The sequence below is a fragment of the Callospermophilus lateralis genome, unplaced genomic scaffold, assembly GCF_048772815.1.
Source record: "Callospermophilus lateralis isolate mCalLat2 unplaced genomic scaffold, mCalLat2.hap1 Scaffold_250, whole genome shotgun sequence".
Classification (NCBI taxonomy): domain Eukaryota; kingdom Metazoa; phylum Chordata; class Mammalia; order Rodentia; family Sciuridae; genus Callospermophilus; species Callospermophilus lateralis.
Genome location: NW_027513332.1, coordinates 1,196,718 through 1,214,231, shown reverse-complemented (window position 1 = coordinate 1,214,231; position 17,514 = coordinate 1,196,718). Strand labels below are relative to the sequence as shown.

Genomic DNA, 17,514 nt, shown 5'->3' with positions numbered 1-17,514 from the left:
ATCTTTTTTAAAAAGCCAAAAAAGTAATAGATTTTAACCTGATCTTCGACTAATACATGGATCAATAATTTCTTAGGAATTTGAACTGAGAGCTGTACTTAGGAATGATGTAGTACAGCACCACTACAGGTATTAATAACAGCATAGTTAAAGAACCGGTCCAGGTGACCCTAAAACTCATTCCTGGGATTTACAAGCTAATGTTGGTGTTGTCCTTAGCAAAATGAAACTGAGAGGATTCGAGTGCTTAGCATATAGATGCTATTCTAAAAAAAAAAAGGCAATTAATGAAAGATCTTGTGAGGCAATAGAAGTACTTGAGCATGCTCAGAGGAAGAGATAATAAATATATGAAATAAACATCCACAGTCTTTACAGCCACTCTGTGTATCTATAAGATTCTTAAATTTTGTTTGGAAACAAACAACTAATAGGAAATAGTGACTGAATAAGAAGCCAAAATCCTAATTATTTTTATCATAAAAAACTGAGGGCTGGTGATGTAGTTTACTGGTAAAGCACTTGTCTAAGATGCCCAAAGCCCTTGGTTCAATCCCCAGCATCATCTCTCTCTCTCTCTCTCTCTCTCTCTCTCTCTCTCTCTCACACACACACACACACACACACACACAAACACACACACATACACACACACTCACACACAAACATAATTTTCAGTAGAACCACTGTATAAACAACTGTTGCAACATTTTATTTAAAGCCATCAATGTGTTTTTCTCAAAATAATCTTATATGTAGCCAGTCATAAAAGATCATATATCATATGAGTCCATTTAAATAAAATGTCTTCAATAGGACAATTTATAGACAGAAATCAAACTAATGGTTTCCTAGGGCTGGGAATTGGAAGGGATTTTAGGGGGATGGCAAGAAGTGAATGACTACTCATGGGAATAGGGTTTCTTCTTGTGGTGATGAAAATGTCCTAAAATTGATTGTGGTGATGTCTGCATAACTCTTCCAATTTACTAAAAAATTGAATATGATATGTTAAATTGGTGAACTGTGCTTTATATAAATTATATCTCAATCATATACAAAGTATTTATTAATGCTTTTGAAAAATAAAGTTTTAGGTACAAAAAAAACCAAAAAATTGTGAGAAATATTACATTGATTAGTATCCTTATATACATTGGATATAGGCATAAGAACTATTTGTGAATATAAGTGTGTCTCTTATAACATCTCCAACTCTTATGATCTATGGCTGGAGATGTAGCTCAGTGGTAAAACGCTTGCCTAGCATGTGTGAGGTCATGGGTTTGATCCCCAGAACCACAAAGAAAAAAAAAACCTTTATGATCTGGATTACATAAAGTAACCAAAACTATTAAAATGACAGAGTTCATCAGAATTCTTGCCATATTCAGAAGGATGGTGTTCTGAAGAAATAAAATATGATCATCTAAAACTGTGGAAAAGCCACCAGAATCACAACAAATCTGTTACGCATTCCTTTGTTGTTGTCTGTTGTTGTTAACTTCTCTTTTCCAACCCAAACAACAGAAAATCAGATCCCCTTCAGTATACTCTGAGAATCCTTTTTCTACCCTGGATTTGCAATACAATCACATTTCAGCTATCTCAATAATATATGTCTTTGTTAGAATTGCTATGAATGAATTAAATATTGGCAGTTTGTGGAATTTATAGGAACATTCTATTTAGTTCTTTTTTGGCAGGGGATACTGGGACTGAACTCAGGGGCACTTGACCACTGAGCCACATCCCCAGGCCTATTTCATATTTTATTTAGAGACAGGGTCTCACTAAGTTGCTTAGTGCCTTGCTTTGCTAGGGCTGGCTTTGAATTTGATAGCCTTCTGCCTCAGCCTCCCGAGCGGCTAGGATTACAGGCATGCGCCACTGTGCAAGGCCCTCTTTAGTTCTTAAATTAATTTTTTACCTCTTACTCAAAGCATGTTTACATTAAAAGGATTGCACTAGTGTGAACTGAGATAGAATGACAAATGTTCTGAGATCTAGACCCTGCTCAGTTACTGGGGATTTAAATAAAACAGGGCAAACAAATCATTTCATTTCTTTCCTCAATAGAGAATGTGACCACAAGTCTGAGACTCCTTTCTGTTTGAAAATGCTTTGATTTTATGATTCCCTACTTAAAAATCTTACTTAGTTGGATAAATAAAATCTACTATTCCCTAGTCACATAAATGCACTGAGATGTGCAATCTTATCTCAATAAAAAAAGAGTACAGGAGCTGGGTTATAGTTCTGTTTGTAGAGCATTTGCCTTGCATGTGTGAGGCACTGGATTTGATCCTCAACACCACATAAAAACAAATAAATAAAACAAAGGTATTGTATCTGTCTACAACTAAATTTTTTTTAAAAAGGCTACATCAACTTACATTCATTCAGTTATTCACACTGTGCCTTTGCCCATACTGCAAGATGAAATCCAAATGGTAATTAAAAATGTAAATATTGTAGGAGTTTAAAAGCACCAAAAAGTAAGAGAAATAAATCCAATCACTTTCTGTGCTAAACAATCTTAATATTCACAACAGATAAAACTCTTTCTAAAGGAATATCATTAAAAAATATAAAACAAAACTTACTTGGTTCTAGCTTCTTCAGGTCCTCCAGTTTAAATTTTTCCTGGGACTGTGTGGACTAAATTTAAAATTTGCATATTATATCTTTTCATTACAAAGATTTCACTACACCCTATGTCTTTTAAGTGGCAAGAATCAAATATTAAAATAAATATATTTCTTGCTTTAAAGGTAGAAAATGAAAAGTTCCAAACTGATTTTTGGAATATTCAAGCTAATAGAAACAGAAAAAATTAAAATCATATCTTTTATTTCTACAGTGTACAAAGTATGAACTAAATCATTTAAGTGTGAGTTCAACTGATCAATTCCAATTGTTATAAAACCCTTCTGAGATAATATTGCTTTGGGCATGAATGTCTAATATCTTATCAGAACAATTTAGAATAATTCATTAAAAAAATCCATTTACCTGTAAAGCTGCGCTTCGCAATTCCAAGCATGTTGCAATTTTGCCTATGGTCTTCTGTAGGGAAAAAAAAAATGCTATACATCCCAAGATAATTTTAACTGTCAGTTACTAAAATCAAGAATTTTTATTTATAAGAGATCTATAGGGACTGGGATTTTAGCTCAGTGGTTGAAAACTTGCCTCACATGTGTGAGGCACTGGGCTCGATCCTCAGTATTACATTAAAAAAAAATAAAACAAAGATATAGTGTCCATCTACAATTTTAAAAATTTACAAAAGAGATCTATACTTCTTTAAATAAATTATTATTCCTTTTCTAGCACCTTGCAGATTTTAGAGAAGAGAATCTGAAGACAAAGGGCTGAGAAGTGGGAGAGAGATGAGTATATATTCTCCTCTAAACTAATATGCCATAACCAATTCTAAATCAAGTTTGGTTTGGTGATAGGTCTAGATATGATTTAAAGGGCAACAAAGATAGCCATTATGGAAAGCAGTGTGGAGGTTCCTCAAAAGATTAAATATTGAACTACGATATGATCCAACAATTCCACTCCAGGATATATGGCCAAAGGAAAGGAAATCAGTAAGCTGCAGAGACACCTGCACTCCCATACTCATAGCAGCACTATTCCTATTAGCCAAGAAATGGAAACCTAAGAGTCCATCAACTGATAAGTGGATAAAAAAAATGTTATATATACACAATGGAATACTATTCAGTCATAAAAATAAAGAAATCCTATCCTTTGCAACAACATGATGGAACAAGATCATTATATTAATGAAGTAAGCCAGGCACAGAGACAAGACCCAAAAAATCTTATTCATGTGGAATACAAAAAAGTTGATTTCATAGAAGTTGAAAGTAGAATAGTAGTTACCAGGGGTTGGAGCCAGTAGGGGTGGGTGGAGGGATAAATAAATGCATCCTACATTTCAAAAGAAAAAAGAAAAATTTGAAAGTTTTTAAACATAAGAAATGATAAGTGAGTAGAAAATGTTAACTGGATTTAAATATCACACAATATATACATGTATCAAAACATGTTACCCCATTTATATGTACTATCTTTGTTATCTGTAAGTTAAAATATTGACTTTATTTGTTTTAAAAATAGCTTCTTTTTAGTTGTAGATGGACATAATACCTTTATTTTATTAATTTGTTTTTATGTGGTGCTGAGGATTGAACCCAGTGCCTCACACATGCTGGGCAAGCAAGCACTCTACCATTGAGCTACAACTCTAGCCCCCAAATACTAACTTTAAAAAAGAAAACAGAAAATTAAAAAGGGGGAGGGCAATGAAAAGGGATTTTTGACATCTTCCCTTCCAATCATCTTCTCATAAAGCCTGAAATTTACTAAAAGATATCTGAAAGATAGCACAATGGTCTAATTTAATTCTGATTAAAGCTCAATTCTGACTTGTTTAAAAACGTAGGCAATATTAAAAAAAATCAGTATTTGTGATGAATGGTGCAGATTTTACAGTCTACCTGTTTTATAAAATAAGCTATAAAACAGATGTGATAAGGCACAGTCCTTGCTTTTAATATGCTCATGTTCTATTATGTGTGATAAAACATATACAAAATCACTATATTAAAAAGAGAGACACTCAATCTATAAGCTGCAGCAAAATAAGTTCCTTTTATGTCCTAAAGGAAAAGAACAAGATCTATATTAGGAATCCAGTCCCAAAGACTAGGGAGGATTTCCAAATTAAAGAGTTTGGAAAATTGTCATGGTTCAATTACTTAAAATCCCCAACTGAAAGCAGAGGGATAGGTTTGAAAAGTAAAGTAAAGTAGGGCATAGTCATTCTGAAAATGGACCTTCCACAAACTCCTTGCTGAGGAATCTAGGATTTCTTTAACAATAAGTTACACAGAAGTGTGTTTTTATTGTTCTTTTTTTTTTAACAGACATGCCCTTAATAACACTGTTGTGAGCTGGGCATAGTTATGTGTACCATCTACTGGGAAGGCTAAGGCAGGAGCCTAAAAGTTTAAGGCCTGTGTGGGCAACACAGTGAGATTCTTTCTAAAAAAACAAACAAAAAACCCCTTGGCTATTGTGATACAGGTATGCAATGTATACATAATTTAAAGGAAAGGGGAAAAACTGAAGGAAAAATCATTTAAGTTATTTCAAACTGTCTAAACAATATTCAGAATAAGAATATGAATAGCTAAGGTGGAAATGAAAAGGGGAGATTCATGAGATTCATAAAAGAAATTATCAGGGCAGGCAGCTGAACAATGACACTGAGACTTCTAGGTCCTTCCAAAAAAGATATTTCTGAAATGTCTTTAGGAATAAGTCTAGATCATAAAAGCAAAGAACTGTGTACATCATTTACAATGCTTACAAAATGACATATTTTGGAAAAAAACTGACACATTTTTCTGAACGCATTTTATGTATGACTTACAAAATGTTTAGTAAATTGGGGATTTGGTGATTTTGTGTTTGGTTAATGTTCTTTGAAAGGTAAAAGAGGAGTAAAGGGAAGTAACAGTATTGTCCTGGCCCCTGGTGCTTAGGCTAGTGGACACTCTTCAATTACTGTATCTTCAACAAACAGCTAGGATAGCAACTCACACACACAAAAAAAACTATTATTGAGCAAGATATGCCTCTCAGACACACAAGTAATAATATTTAATTATCTCCATAATCTTTTAAAAATTTCAATATAAAAGCTTAGAAAATATGCAATTTTAATCTGAAAAGAGATTACATTTGAAAATTATATTTATACATAGTTTGCAAAATACTCAGGTTTATTCATCCTCTTAAATAGCTATGTATAGAAACCAGCAGTAAGCAATCTTTTCTACATAAAGTCTAATATCCCCAATCATTGTTGTTCAAATATACCACTCAACTCCAGCAAAACTAGTAAATAATTAAGTACAAATATAATAATCAAATAATTTATTAATAACAAATACTGTTAATTATTAACCACTTATTAATAACTAATGAGCACTTTCCGACAGGCTCTCCTAAGTGATTTATAAACATTAATTTAATTAACCCTCCCCACAACTCAGAGTTAGCTATGATCATTTTACAGGTGTGAAAACTGAAGTATGAACAGGTTAAGTAATTTGTCCCAGTCATCAATGCCTTCTATATAACACACAAGATATTCAATAAAACCACACACTTCAATCAATTCCATTTAGCTATATTCTTTCAAAACTGATTTTATAAAAGAATTTTGCTTGTATTGAGATGTATCAATGAGATAATCTTCAATATAGTGGTTAGCTTTTTTTCCTTCTTGACTTTAAAATCCATTTTATTTCACACTTCAAACATTTAAGATAAAAATGTTGTACCTGAACAATAAGAAACCACTAACAAACTATTCTCACTTAAACATTTCTTCAAGTTAAGCAAAGGCAATAGCTTTTTATACAGAAATGTACTGAATTATGGTAAAATACCAACAGGCCTTATTCATAACTATTTTTAGGGACCACACCCAGCTTCAGTATTAAAAAAGAAGTGAAACACTATTGTTTCAGCTGTGGCAATAACTTTTAAAACATGTAGATTTTATTGATGTCAAAATCAAGTGCTTGCTACTGAAACAATGTCACCTTCCTTAAAATGAACAGTTCAGAAAAATGATAAAGAAGCACAAGTTCACATATTCCAGAGTATAAGTATTGACTACTTTAATTAATGTACATTAAACCAAGCACTGAAGTGATGTTTGATTTTTAGAAAGACTTAAATCACTAGCATTTTATTCAAATTAATTGCTCATACCTAATATGATAAGAAACAGAAAACAGTATCATTTTTAGAGTATTATCTACTTTAGTTTGTCATTGCTAAGAAAATTGAGGGCCCTAAAGATCAGTTAAAGAAAAACATGGAATAAAAATGGACAATTAATGAGCTAAATTAATTTTGCTAAAATGTATTCAATTTATATAATGAATAAAATCAGTTTGAAAATAAACATAATTCAGTACAGTCTTTCTTAATCCAGACTTAACTTTTAAATATTTAAGCAGCCACTCATCTTCCATCTAGCTGTTGGAGGAGAGATAACACTGGGGTAGAGAGAAAGTGGAAGTAGAAAGGTGGAATCGATAAAACATAAAACAATTATATAGTGCTGTGATTCTCATTACCACCAAGTTTGACTCAAAACAGGGAAAAACTTTCTAAGTGTCATGAGACAGGATGTTCTATTTTGTCCAGAATCTTACATGAGAAAATCTACTACACCAAAGTAGGGAATTTCATGGAATGAAAGCTTTTGGCAGCTTTTTGTTGGCCACTAAACCCAGTTGTTATAATGACAAAACTATTGAAAACTGAAATGAAAGCTAAGGGAACTAATCGTGAGGGAGGATCAAATAAGAATCATAAACTCTTGTTTTAACTAGAAATCTTTGAGAATATTAAAAATAGGAAATAAATGTGAAGTTTTTATTCTATCACCAATTAATTTGGTTTAGACAGATTAGTAGTTCTACTTTAGAATTCTTTAGATATAAAATAAACATTGGAAAAATATGTTATTCTCTTAAAAATTAGGATTTATTTTAATAAAACATTTATTCATCAAATATATTTGAGAGCTCACTGTGAACTAGACAGCAAAAAGTTTCATAAAGAAAGCACTTTAGTAATAAGATTGGTTTTTAAAAACCAAAAACATTTTTCAAAGTTCCACTAACTACTGAATGGTTGGCATAATTATATAACTTGTCACTGCTATCAATACATGAAATAGTATAAGCATAAGAAATATAACTCAAAATAAAATAACTTTTTTGCAAAGAATAATGTTAAAAGCATTTTCTATTTTCCTTTTTGGAGAAAAACAAATTCAGTTTTCTCTCCAGCTTATGTACAGGCATAATATTTAATGCAGATCTAACAGTATGTGTCAAAATTTCCTGTATTATGTTCTTCAGAACACTAGATCCAATGAAATATTCTGTAAAGAAAGGAGGGGAGCTTTTCAAAAGCAAATAATTTTTAAAATACTGCACAACCAAACTCTTTAAAATATCCAACATACACATTAGAATATTAAAAGTCCAGAGAAGTCACAAACTGTGTGCAAGTAATGCCTATTGGGCTGGGGATGTAGCTTACTGATATACAGAGTGCTTGCTTGCCTAGCATGAGGACCTGGGTTCTATTCTTAGCACAACACACAGACACACACACATACACACAGACACAATCTATTAATTTTTAAGAGCAGTGTTTCCCAGAACATGTCTTGAAGACCTCTCATTTCTAATCATTATTAACTGAAGACTTTGATAATTTTTTTCTTATGGAACAATCATATAAGGCCTACACATCAATATGAGTGTTTCTGTCTGTTGTGAATATTTCACTTGCATTTTCACAGAAATTTAAACCTTTAAATGCATATAACTTGCCTTATATAGTAGAACAGAATGACTTAGGGTCCTTCTTCAAGACCAAGGAATAGACAGGCAGACAGAAGCTCTGTCTGCAGTTACACCTGGCAGCCAGAAATGCCTCCTGGGCAGGTATTATAAATAATATGTTCCTCAGAAATCAGGCTTCCAGGAGAGGAGGAGGTACAGACCACTTCACATGTAGAGGTCACTGGAGTTTTAGGAAGAAAAGACCTTTTAAAGTCACTTAAGAGTTCTCTAATCTCTCATTTCTTATATAAGGAAAATCAGGCCCAGAGCCAAAGCCAGGATGCAAGACTTCAGTCTTCTGACTCTAGGTCTCAGCTCTCTCCTCTAGGACCTGCAGCCTCCTGGATCTTTTGGAGTACAAGATCTGGGGGTCTTTATAACCAAAGACAAGCTGAACAGCTATAAATTAAAGAATCAATAGCATTATCAACACCAACTCTAGTCTCAGAATACTAAAAAAAATCAAGAATAAGTTAATTTTTTACTCATCACTTAACAAGGTTCATTTTTTGATATTAACCTGTTTGTTTTGTAATTTTAGAATGTTTTAGGAGGTCAAAAGACTTTAATCTCAGGCCATGTGGCTCACAGGTTCTACTCCTGAGCAACAAATGCTGGAGAAATCTAACAAACTGAAGGCAAACAGGTGACTAAAATATGGGATCATTAAAACTTTTTTACATTTTTTTATTTTGTCTTCATATTTATAACATACTTCATTAACTATTAATTTATGTACCTGGATATCTAAGATTCTATTCATCAAGATTTAGATATTTTAAGTCTTAATTCAATGATGCTGGCTGATCATTTCATAAACAACTCCTAGACAGACTTCACAAATTTTATAGAAGTGGTATAGTGTACAGTCTTTGTTTCTTTCCTTAAGCATATCAGCTATTTCCTTTGTGATAATTATTTTCCAGGACTAAGATCCTAAGTCTCTTAAATCTATTGTGGATATTAGCACTTATTAAGGAAAAAAGAAAAACACCCTTTTAAATTGCAGTAACATAATTTTTTTGAAGTAGATTTTAAATATTTTAAAAATACAAATATATTTGGGCAAGAAATACAGCTAACCCTCTGGGGGCTTTTTCTCCCCAAACTCCTGTAACTAAGAATTAATAAACACAGGCCTATGGACTAAAAACTTGCTTAGGTTTAATTAAAAAGTTATGCAAAAAATTACTCCCATTTCCCCTTGTGCAAAAAAAAAAAAGTATTAATAAGAGTGAATTAGGTCACCAGGATTTTCACACTGCCTTTTCTTAAGAGATGAGGAAAAGACTAACACATATTTTTCACTATCTACAGGATTAAAAATTGACTTAAAACTAGTTACTCTGAGCCAGGAGAAAATGGGAGTTGTTTCCTCCCATTTCTTCTCTTCTTTTAGAATGAAGTTACTTTAAAGTATCCCCTTTTACATAATCTCTATCAGGGAATCAACTTGATATACAAAAATTTTAACTCAAGGAAGAAAGAACAGTACTGAAACATTTTGCAATCTTATATATTTACTTAGCTGACAGATCTGTATGCCAACTTCTTGACTTGAGCTAATTTTTTTTCCATTTGTTTTTTGGTTTGGGGGGTTTTGTGTGTGTTTTCTGTTTTGCTTCGAGAGGTGATACATAAAGAGTTATGAAAATTCAGAGTTAAGCATTGAGGTGGAATGCACTTATTCCCAATCCTTCTGTTTTTCCAAGTGACTCGGAACAAACTCCAGTCTTTGGGTTACCCACGCTTTTCAACTAAAAGTGTGGATGACTTCCATTAGAGTTAAATAAGGCCTAAATAGTTAACTAAAGTAATTCATTAAGTGATAAGTTATATATCTGTACAAATGTTCACTTAATGTTAGGCAAAGCATAATCAATCTGATTTTTTTTTACTTAAATATAACAGTTTTTTGTTTATTTTTCTGCTTAATGGACTCAAGAGCAATTTCATTTGGAATTGAATATATCTAGATATTATTTGATGGTAGCTTTTGCTCTTCTGTGAATTCAGAATTGTTGTGTTGAGCTTGGGCCTCTTTTTGTAGATGTCTTGCTAATCTGTAAGAAGAAAACTTTTTTTTAGAACTGAAAGCAAACTATCTCAACTGCAACAAAGTAAAACAAATTAAATCTCTTAAAAACAATAAAGTGCATAATACTTTGTTATGTTATTGAAGTAATTCCACATTTTCAAGGCAAATCTACATTACCCTGAGAATCAAACTTTTTACAAAAAAAAGTTTGCACAAAATAATGATGAAATAAGATACTTTTTATACCATTTCACTGGGACAAATTTCAGAATCTTAGAGCTGCAAAGAATCTCAAAAAGCACATAATTCAACTTTCTTTACTATGCACTAATTTCTTTTATAAACAACCAATAAATAGTTGTCCAGATTCTACTTTAACACTTCCAGTGAGCACCAATAATATATCAACCATAGATATGTTTTCATTCTATTATAATTCATTTCCCAATGAGATTTGCCCAAATCCAAATTACAGCTATCACAATAACTCCATCAAAATATGCTTTTGAAACATTTTTAAATGGAAAATAAAGAAAAGCCGTCCACCAATCAAAAACAGAAAATACTGCTTGCCCAGATATCATCATATCTAAAAATGGCAGGTAGGCCTTGAGTGAGTTTTCCAGGATGAATTTATGATGCTAGTCCAAGCTCAATGGTGAAGATCCAAAGCTATTTCTGAGACAGCAAAAGGCAAAGACTTACTCTTATGAAGAAAGAGAGGGAAAAACAAGAGACCAATTTTAGACACAGTATTTGATTAGACATATTTCTAAACAAGTTATAAAAATGGCCAATAAACACATGAAAAGATATTATGTATCATTAGACATCAGGGAAATGCATATCAGAATCATAAAATAATTACTTAGCACCCATGCAGATGGATATAATTTAAAGAGATGAAGAAAATAATAGGCGTAGGGAGAGTACGGAAAAAACTGGAACCCCCATACATTGCTGATGGGAATGTAAATTGGTGCCAGCCATTGTGGAAAAGTTTAATATAGTTAAATACAGAGGAAGTGTATGCTCCATCAAACTCCTGAATGGATATATCCAAAAGAACTAAAAATAAATGTTCACACAAAGCACATGTACACAAATGTTTACAGCAGCATTATTTGTAATAATCAAAAAGTCATAAAACCAAAATGTCCATCAACAAAATGTGGTACATATATTCAGTAGACTATTATTCAGTCATAAAGAGGAATGAAACTCACATAATATGCTAGCTACAGTTATGAATGAACTTCAAAAAGATTATGCTATATAAAAAGAAGTCAGATGTAAATGGTCATGTTATATGATTCCATTTACATGAAATGTCCAGGAAAGGTAAATTCATAGAGAAAGAAAGCAGATGAGTGGTTCCCAGGATATGGAAAAATTTAGAATGACTGATACAAGGTATGAAGTTTCTTCTTGGAGTGGGAGAAATTTTTAGGAATTACAATAGTGATGGTTATAACACATTGTGAATACATTAAAGACCACTTCACTGTACATGTTAAAATAGTGAGTTTTATGGTATATGTAAAAAAAAAGCTAGCAAAATATTTTGAAAATAAGATTGCTATTCTGGTTGAGGTCTGGGAGTAGGAATGGCAGCAAGTGCTAGGTAGAAAAGGCAATTAAAGAAGAAGTTCATCACAGTTCCAAAAAACAAGAACTAGATAGGAGTTCTATTCTATGCAATCATATCCTTAAAGATCAAGTAGTATTCTCAATGGCCTCTATCCTCTTTATGAAAAGTCTGCATCCTTTATCATTAAGCAAGAAATTCTTACAAAAAATCTTAACATTTGCTAAGATAGCTCCACCATGTTACTCAGTCAAATTTTCATCCATTTACTTACTTGCTTCCAAAGCTGAAAACCACACAATATATTTTCCTAAAATGTCATTCACTGACTCATAGTCTCACATTTTTATGAATTCTTATGCAGGAGAAGGTACAAATAAATATGGCCCATTGTCCTTTTTCTGTATTTGCTTTCTTTTTTTTAACTCTGCTGACCTATGTGGACTCTTACAGGAATTCATGGTCTATACACCCTTAGCAATGTCAACTATACATCCCTGAGTTCAGGGAAGTTATAGTGTAATAGTTTCTTTATTTGAATATTTCTACATATAATTTGCTAGGAGTGGCTATCAACCTAAGCAGGATTCTTTTTTTTTCTTTAAATAGTTTTTGTTTTGTTATTTTTTTAGTTTTATTTGGAACCAATATCTTTTATTTTATGTATTTATTTTATGTGGTACTGAGGATGGAACCCAGTGCCTTGCACGTGCTAGGCAAGCACTCTACCAATAAGCCCGTGCTCCAGCCCCAGCCCCTAAGCAGGATTCTTGTCAGGAAAAAAAAGTATAGCTTTCAACTCCTGGTTAAATACTAATAATCAGGGCTGGGGTTGTGGCTCAGTGGTAGAGTGCTCGCCTAGCATGCACAAGGCACTGGGTTCGATCCTCAGCACCACAGAAATGTAAAATAAAGATATTGTGTTCATCTAAAACTTAAGAATAAATATTTTAAAATAAATAAATAAATACTAATAATCAGAATAAAGGAGACTAAATTAAAATAATCCTGTTTTCAAAAATTAGGCAACAGATTGGGAGAAAATATTGTAAAAATAAAGAACTTTTTTCTGTAGTACATAAAGAACATCTACAACTCAATAGGTAAGAGATAATTCAATTTAAAAATAGGTAAAAGCCTCTACTCAAAATGTCATGTGTCCGCGAAGTTTTCCCTGATACCAGATTTAAAATGGTGGTCTCCTAATTTCTACCCCATATTCCTGTATTTCTCTTCCCTACTTCATTCTTCTTCAAAGTATTGACCATCATCTAAAATATAGGCAAGATGTTTTGCCAAAATGTGACAATAAGGCAAGAATCCAAGTTACTATAGCTTAAGAGTCATTTTCTAAGAATGACAATAGACTCAATCTAAAAATTAGACCTATTCAACAGTAACCAAAAAGCATAAACATGTGACATGGCAATAGCTGATGAGGCAAATCAACTATTTAGAATAAATTGATGGTAAAGAAAGATCAGGCTTAAGCTAAAACCTATTAGTGTCACACAAATTCAACTAATTACCTACAATAATTAATAAGCTTTGTCCTGCTTTAGTCAAACCAATTTTTAAAAAAAATGAAGTTACAGGTGATAATATAGTTTATACTTCAAGGAAATGAACTTGATACTACAAAAAATTAAGTCTCAGAAAAATTATAAAATAGTACTCATATATTGCTATATCATATTTTTTAATTACAATCAAGGAAAAGCAGATTTTCTATTCTATAACATATAAAGAACTAATGTTAAAAATGAGAATAAACTGTTGTTTCTGGGCAAAATTTTTAAAAATTGGGTAGAAAGAAGGAAGATGAACTTCAGGGAGCTAGATAAGGAAATAAAGAATAATATATTACTAAGTCCAATACTAAGAAACAAGCCACCTTTGGACATTTTGGAATATCCTTCATTTACCTTATAAATTTGTCCAGATAATTAAAGCTAACAGGATTTAATTTTTTTGATTAATACTCATAAGGTAAACATTACAAAATAAGCAGTCATCTAAACTGGCTTTATCTCTGATTTTAGAATAAAAGAAACCACACCTGAGTTATAATTTCAGAGTCTGATGATCCTTATGGCAATTAAGGCATAAAAGGCACTTTGCTAGTCTTTAAAATTCAAGAAATTAGTATAGTATAATGAAATTTGATTATGCTAGAGGAAAAAATGCAAGATGCACTAGCTCTTAGGTTTGCATGCCACATAACAATGCTTCCATATAACAATTAAAGCAATAGAATAAAATAGTTTTTATAAGAAATTGTTTACTAGCAAAGAATGAGACATTTAAACAAAAAAAAATTTTATTAAATTACAGATTAGATATACAAATATGTTACTTTAAAACTTGTTTTTAAGATCTGCAAGCTTTACCAATTTTTAACACCTTCAAAGCCAAAATTATTGAGGTAATATAAATAATAATCCTGAAACAAGACAGAAGATATCATAACTGTCTGAGAACAGCCATACTATAAAGCTATCAACAGGTAGCTAAGTGAAATCTGAAGAGAATTCTTAAGAAATCTCCTGGTGTTCTTAAAAACATAAACACTGAATAAGTTTTAAAGAAAAGAATAGAAAAATAGATGTCATAAAGTAGATATCACTAAATTTAGAGAACATAAAATCAAGCTATTAAAATTAAACTAAATTTTTTAAAAATAAAAAAATCTGAGAATAGGTATTGTTGAAAAAATTTTAGACTTAATACTAGGTGATAATTTTAAATAACAGTAAAAATAACTATGATTTTGAATCATAATTATAGAGACCTATTGTTCCAAGGACATGAAAAATAGTCATGATTTCCTAACAACTAGATTTTTTTATATTTCTTGGATTACATTCAGGATACAGGAAGATTTATGGGTAGCAGCCAAAATGAGTAAACTTTAATTTGTATGATGAACCATTGATTTGATAGGTTTATCTTAGTTATAATTGGTCCATGAGCTTATTAAGATGGCGAACCAAAGCTGCCAGTGGGAAGTATGCTCAATTTGGTGGGCCCCGAGGCCATCTCTGGCCAAATCAACATCAGCCTTATAAGAGGCCAGTCATGCAGGAAGGGAGTTTCCCCAAGATATGATTTCTTGAGGCCACAACCTAGAGCAGGTCCCACAGTCAAATAATTCACATTCCTTGGAAAGAGAGAACAGTCATCAGTTGTGTCCATCGAAGGGGGACACTGTCCAGGTGTACCCTGGATATTTTTTGAAATCTCTGGGCTGATTCTGCACCTGATAAAAAAGATAGCACAATGATAGACAACAAATGAGAAAAAGGACAATCATCTGGTCCAAAAACTTAAGACATGAAATTAAGAAGCAGACAAAACAGAAGACAAACAACCATATCACTTGGAATGTATTACTCTGAAGGCAAGTGCAGTAGAGAGAAACACAAATTATTTTAAGCAAAGTAAGAAAAGACCATAGCAATAAGTTATTTTTAGAGAAAACCAACTGGAGAAAAAAAATGTATGTTAAGATATGTCAACTTGACACAAAGATAAAGTAGAACAGGAATCTGAACCCATTTACAAGCTGAACAGAGCTGAATAATGAAAGCTAGTGTCATAAACTTGGCTGCTTGACTGGCTTTGTGTAAGAAAATATCTCAGAACTTTGAACTTAGGAAATTCCAACTTGTCTTGCACCAGGTCACGAGCTCCACAGAGCAGAAACCTATTTCAACAAGCAGGTTTAAAAAACATTTAAAAAATATTTTTCATTGCTATTAACGATACACTTAAAAATGCAGTAAGTGCTAAAATCCATCAAAGTAAAATGCACTGAAAAAAATTAAACTTACTCAGAAAGATGTTCAGAATTTGGGATACAGACAGAAACTGAAATTAGAAGAAAAGTTTTATATTTACAACAGCATATGAACTATGATGAGAGTAACAATTTAGTAAAGAGTTCATATTGTGGTTGACCAAAAATAATGGAATAAATAACAAAATCCACAAGTGCACAGTTATATATATGTACCTTTCTCTACTACAACTTGGCAAGTATGGGTTTCATGTTGACTTAAGTGTGCAGCCATATTATCTAAGCCAGAAACATCAGTTAGGAAATCACATTAAGGCACACTAGTGTAATGCCCCTATTAAAAAAAATAGCATAAAAGAAAAGTTTTTATCTGTTGTTAAATCTATATATAAGTTCAATGATTATTTTTCCACAAATTATCTTTTTGTGTAATAAATGTAACTTGTTATTTGTTATATAAATTTGATGTAACTGAAATGATTCTCTATAAAATGGTACAGCTATGTCCAAATTTTGCTACTACTTATTTACATAGAGTATTTATGTTTTATAAATATTTATCTTTTGTACCAGTCAAAAGACCTACAACCAGTCTAGGTTCCATTAACAATTTGCAATAATATAGGCAAGTCACATTCTATTTGTTCCTCTGCCCATCTGCAAAGTGAGAATAGCATTCATTCACTCAATATATATTTACTGAGGTTGTCTATAAAACTGTATCACTGTTATTATGAACAACAACAACAACAAAAAGCCAGTCAGTACTTGAATGAAATTTATAATCTAGTGTTTTATTTAGTTGAGGACAAAATTAGAAGAAAATTATAATGTATTTAGAAGTATAGTATGATACCTGCCACTACATGCCAAGGTTTTAGCATGATCTTCCAAGGGTGGTTATTATTTAACATGGAATTAACTGACGTAGTTAATAAAAATGTTGGAGTCCACAAATTTGGAATCCTCATCATCCCAGCACTGTGAATGCTATTGCCTACCTGATGGGGCCTATACTACTCATTCTCTTTAACAAAACTTGTGAGTGCTGTACAGAGAAAGGAGAAAGAAACTCAAGTCCAGAGAAAATAAAGACAGCATCATGCTGCCTTAGCAGGTCAAAGCAGGGAGAACTCCACTATGTTCTTGATTCTTAAATAACACATGAAATGATTAAGGATTTTCAAAGGAAGTTAGGAAACAAGTCCAAAAATCATGAAAAACTTTTTCTGAGTCTAGAATAGTTCTTATACTCACTGAATTAAACTGAATAACATTTGCTATCTGAAGTATTTAAACATAATTGGCATGTTAAAGTTATGTGTCAATGGCCTTAAGATTCATATTTAAAATGTGTTTGATCTCGTGACTTTTAGTTGAAAAGTATCTTAAATATTATTAAGACTGTAAAAATATTGAGATGGTTCAGAGAACTTAGAAAGCCACTATATAATTGAACTTATTAGATTTATTAAAATGTTAAGCAATTGGGAGCTAGTTGGGTCAAGCATTTGAAGTGCCGTTTAAAAGAAAATCAAGTATATTTAATGGATAAATGACACTAAATTGTTTAAAGTAATTTGAACTTAAATGTCACTGTTGAAAAAAATTCAGTCTGTTCAATTTA

At 31.9% G+C, this 17,514-nt stretch overlaps 1 pseudogene; it reads right to left on the bottom strand.

Annotated features, from left to right (window-relative positions):
- Positions 1 to 16,911, bottom strand: part of LOC143389169 (axin interactor, dorsalization-associated protein-like) — a 162,210-nt pseudogene extending 145,299 nt beyond the window's left edge.
- Between the last annotated feature and the right edge of the window lie 603 nt (positions 16,912 to 17,514).